This window comes from Amblyomma americanum, chromosome 1 (genome assembly GCF_052857255.1).
Source record: "Amblyomma americanum isolate KBUSLIRL-KWMA chromosome 1, ASM5285725v1, whole genome shotgun sequence".
NCBI lineage: Eukaryota > Metazoa > Arthropoda > Arachnida > Ixodida > Ixodidae > Amblyomma > Amblyomma americanum.
In genome coordinates this window covers 174,988,422-174,993,824 of record NC_135497.1, presented here as the reverse complement: position 1 = coordinate 174,993,824, position 5,403 = coordinate 174,988,422, and the positions used below count along the sequence as shown (strand labels likewise).

General features: G+C 48.1%; 1 pseudogene; it reads left to right on the top strand.

The window, feature by feature from the left end:
* The first annotated feature begins 536 nt into the window (after positions 1-536).
* Positions 537-3,161, top strand: LOC144093643 (uncharacterized; annotated as a pseudogene).
* The last annotated feature ends 2,242 nt before the right edge of the window (positions 3,162-5,403 follow it).

The window sequence follows — 5,403 nt, the reverse complement described above, 5'->3', positions numbered from 1 at the left end:
GGCAGAGCTTGTGCAACAGAGTGCTCCTGAAGAAGATTGAAAAAGTCACGTCATCAAATGTGCCAACAGGATTGGCGGAACCGGTGGATAACAGCATTCTCGCCCTTCTAACTGTTCGGTTTTGCCTTGTGTCGTATTTTCGGCATGATAAGAATCGTTTTAACCATTTCACCTACCACGCCGGTGTTTTTAATGGTGCTTTGTGTCCTATCGATTCATGGTCCATGGCGCTGAAGAGCTAAAGAACTTTCAGGAACCATCTGTTGAGACACCACAGGTAGCGCGCGTACAAACCAAAACTTGCCGAAACCTGTTTTGTGTGTCCAGTGCTGCCATGTGGGAGACTCAAGTCGTCCCGTAGAAAATTTGTGTCACACACTGCTAGCCATCTTGACAATACAACAAGAGCTGTTGTGTGCTCTTTTACAGGATGTGTCGGCACATTAAACTCTGCTGCTGGTTCATTCAGGACATGTTTCTAGGTATCACCAAGAGGCCGGAGACAACTAGCATTGTTCCAGTGTGGTGGATGTAGACAGAGTTGGGGACCGAACCTGAAATCGAGGTAGCTCAGAGCAATGTTTCAATTCTTTGCACCGAGAGTAGATCGGCTCAGGAGCAAAGCACCAGCAACCACTCAAATAGAAAGCTTCTCACAGATAACTTTCCACTCTTTCTGCTCAAAATTGAAGCACAACAGCATGCACGTGCAAAAACAGTACAGTATATAACGAAAGAGGAGCAGAATCTTCACAACCTGAGCCAGCAGATAGTTTTGATAGATTGGTCGGTAACACTGTTTCAGGTTCTGTGGTTCGTAGCATCCAGTCCTTGCTTACAGAATATGTAGGACACTGCCGCACCTATGTCACTCAGGTCATCTCACTGCTGCAGCAAATACTACAATGAAAATTTTCATCTTGTGCAGCTCAAGACTTGAATAAAAAGAAAACAACCTCTGTGTACCATTATGTGCCAAGTGAAGGCGTGATACAGTTTTTCATGGCTGTGGTACCTGATAATGGACGTCATGTGTCTGATGATTGTTTTTCTTAGTGCCTTTGCCTTGTGTCCGTCTTTCAGACATACGGCAGAACATGGGGTACAGGTAATCCCGTACCAGGATGAGTTTGAAATAGCTGATCCGCTGGGCTTGGCAAAACGGTAATTCAAACTCCGGGGTGTATATATGACACTGAGCAATTTGCCTTTGCATTGCAGGTGACAGGAATGATGCTTTGTTACCAGAAAGATGCAAAGAAGTCTAGATGGCTTGCAGTGCTGCAGCCTTTGATAAATGACTTTGTTCATGCGGAGAGATGTGGAACACTGATCAGTGGAATAAACAAACACAGTAATGCTGAGATTCATTATACACAAAAACCTTGAAAGATATACAGTTGATGGCTTCACCAAAAATTTCAGTTCATGGGCATACTTGTGTCGGTTCTGCCTGGTCGCATGCACAGATTTTGACTAGCAACCTCATGTAGTTGGGGAAAGACGGACACCAGAAAATTACAATAAATATCTTGAATGCCTTGCACGACCATGGTGCGGTCTCATCCTTCCGCATTCTGCAGCACTTTCATGTGTGTGGTTGTGGCTTGCTACCCTGCACTACACGACCATAGCAAAGGGGTAGTTCATAATGATTCTGGCTTTATACACTCATTACTTTGTGAATAAAAAGCGTGGTTCACGTATGTAACAGTCATCGTGATAAGCACTGTGCGCGCGGCTGTCCCACTGGTACACGCTGAGATATGCGCTATGCCTTCCTTTCCCTCACCCAGTTCTCACATAAGTCGTGTGACCGTTCTGGGCACAGGCAGGAGCTTATTGGTTTACGTTTTTTTTATGGCAGCTCCACCATACTTTTTTTGTATATATTGCGCGACAGAACATTAAAAGGGGTCATTTCTTGGTCACCACCATGAGTGTCTGTCTGACTCGTCTGACATGGTGTCAGAAATGGGATGAAAGCCGGCTCCGATGTAGCACCAAACAGCACCGCCAACAAGAGGATGACCAGAAGCTGCTGAAACAAGAGCAAGTCGTCCCGGTGGCAAGCGACAAGCAGCACTTCAGAATGGTGGGAATCAAGCCTCCGAGGCCCTTCGACTTCTAGAACGTCGCGGACTGGCCCGCCTGGAGGGACGAATTTGAATACAGATTCGCCTCCGGACTACACGAGAAGCCAGCCGAAGTTTAAGAACTCTTCTCTATGCAATGGACAGAAAGTCGCGGGAGATTCTTCGGGCACTAAATGTCAAAGATGAAGAAATGAAGGACCTCAGCTTCGTAAAGTCGAAGTTTCAGAGCTACTTTGTCCACACCAAGAATGTAGTCTATGAGAGTGCTCGCTTTAATCAACGCCGACAGCAGCTGGGCGAAACTGCAGACCAGTTCGCAACCGAGCTAAAACAGGCTAACAGACAGATGCGAGTTCAGAGACATGAAGGACCGCCTAATTAGAGACAGGTTCGTAGTTGGTCTACGGGATGAGGCTCTATCGGAAGAACTACAAATGGATCCGAACCTCACACTGAACATGCCTTTGGCAAAAGCGCGTACGAGCGAAACGGTGGAGAAACAGCAAGCAGAGCTAAAAGGCAACGACTCTATGGTCCCGGAGGCTTGTATCGGCGCAGTAAAGTCGAGGAAAGCCGGGGCAAGGACAGCATTTTCACGCGTACAGAAGAATGCTTATCATCACAAGAGCTGCAGCTTCTGTGCCGGTCAGTATCATCTGAGAAGCAGTTGCCCAGCGCTACAAGAAAGGTGCAGGTTCTGCCGAAAGTTGGGCCACTTCGAAAAAGCAGGCAGACGGGAATCTCGACGGCATTGCCGAACCTGATAAGAAATTTCTTGGCACGGTCGAGCAATCACAGAACAGAGCGTCTGCGCACTTCGTCAAAGAACTGATAAACGACCACGAAGTTGGCATGAAAGTAGATACTGGAGCAGAAGTGACTATCGTAGGTGAAAAGTTTCCGTTCCTTCCAAGTTCCCTGCATCAAGCAGGTGATCTGATCGGGCCGAGCAATGCAAGCATCCGTACAATCGGAAAATTTGATGCTGAAATAGCTTGGAAAGAAAACCGTTCGCAACAAACTATTTACGTCATGCACAACTTGCACACGCCCTTGTTGAGATTGCCAGCTATCAAAGCCCCAGGAATCGTACACTTTCTACATGAATTGCTGACTGCTGACGTCATAGTAAGCAGGTAGCCTAAGTTATTCCAAGGGACAGGGTGAATATCTGGGGAACATAAGATACTCCTTGTGCCGAATGCAGTCCCGTACGCGGTGTCTACACCCCGACGGATTCCTATACCCATGAAAGAAAGGGTTAAGGAAGACCTGGACAGGCTAGAACGAGAAGGAATGATAAAAAAGGTTGAAGAGCGGACAGAATGGTGCGCGCCTATTGTCCCCGTAATGAAGCCGTCTGGAGCAGTAAGAATCGGCGTTTAGTTAATGCAACTGAACCACTTCATAAGACGGGAGCGCCATCAGCTGCCAACGGTGGAGCAAGTCATGGGGAGCTTCCAGGAAGCTAAGGTCTTCTCTAATCTGGACGCGAATTCCGGATTCTACTAAATACGGCTTTCCAAAGAGTGTCAAAAGTTGACCACTTTCATTACGGCGTATGGGCGGTACTGCTACTGTAGGTTACCGTTCGGGATCACATCCGCACCAGAAATTTTCCAAATAAAATTCTCGCAAGTCCTAGGAGGCCTAGACGGTGTGCTGAACTATATGGACGACATTTTGGTATACGGCAAAAACAAAATGGAACACGACAGCTGCCTTCGTGAAGTACTCAACCGGCTGCAACAGATGGGCGTGACCCTCAACAAAGAAAAATGTTTTTCTGTCAAGCAGGTAACCTTTCTTGGCATGACCTTCGACGGCAGCAGGGTGCGCCCAGATCCTGAAAAGATTAGAACTATCAAGGAGTTGCCCCGACCTGAAAACGTAGCTGAAGTTCATTCCTTGCTAAGCATGATGAACCACCTCGCAAGGTTCCTTCCTGACGCTGCGTCTATGTCGGCGCTTCTATGCAGCATCCTCAACAGACAGCGATTGGTCATGGGGAAACCCAACAAGAGGACGCCTTTGAAAAGATCAAGGCTACTCTCAGCTCGAACAGATGTCTAGCAAGGTACAACCCCAGGTACCCGACAATCGTGTTGGCGGATGCGTCTTCGCAAGGACTTGGTTCAGTTTTACTCCAAGATCAGCTTTTAGGCGAAAGGCGTCCTGTAGCATATGCCTCCAGATCTCTCACGAAAACTGAGCAGAGGTATTGGCAGATCAAGAAGGAAGCGTTATCTTTGACTTGGGCAGCGGAGCGCTTCGACGAATTCCTGAGAGGTCTCACGTTGATGTTTGAGACAAATCACAAGCCCCTCCTTCCGTTGCTAGGTCGTGATCCCCTCGACTCTCTTCCACCAGGAATTCAAAGGTTCAAGGTGCGTCTCAAGAAATACTCGTTCACGCTTACACACGTCCCGGGTAAAAGCGTCGCTACGGCGGACACTCTTTCTCGGGCTAGAGGGATGAACATGGGACTAGCCATCAGAGAACTGTCTGAAGCTGACGTCTCGGCATACGTGGATGGAGTTGTCCGATATGCGCTCTCACGTAACATACTAGACTGCATACGCTCAGAGCAGGCAAAGGATCCAGAGCGCGCCTCTTTGCTCGAAGAGTGCGCGCACGGTTAGCCTGAAAAGGACTGGGTACCACAAGTTCTAAAACAGTTTTGGGAATATCGAGGCAACATCACGGTGTGCAAGAAGCTACTTCTGAAGGACTCCACACTAGTAATTCCACGAGCGCTGCGGAAAGAAATACTGCAACGAGTCCATGACGGTCATCAGGGCGTCATCCGCTGTCGCGCAAATGCTAAAGGATCGGTCTGGTGGCCAGACATAAGCCAGGAAATAGCAAGAACCGTAGCCAACTGCCCAACCTGTGCACAAGAACGCACCCAATTTTTTGAACCGATGATCCCCTGTGAAACAACGGAGCTTCCATGGGAAAAAGTCGGAGTGGATTTATTCGAGATGAAAGCACCTGTCTATCTTGCTGTTGCCGATTATCACTCCAGGTATCCTGAGCTGGCCCTGCTGGATCAAGAAACATCGTCAGAGGTGGTCATCCAGCATCTGAAAAGTATCTTCGCCAGGCACGGGATCCTGAAAACGGTGATATCGGACAATGGTCCACAGTTCATCTCATTTGCTTTCATTGAGTTTGCAAGATTCTACGGCTTCAAGCATGTTACAAGCCCTCGTTACCCGCGGGCTAACGGGGAAGATAAGCGCATGGTAGGGACTCTCAAAAGGCTGCTGAAGAAAGCGCAAGAACCCTACATTGCCTTGCTGAA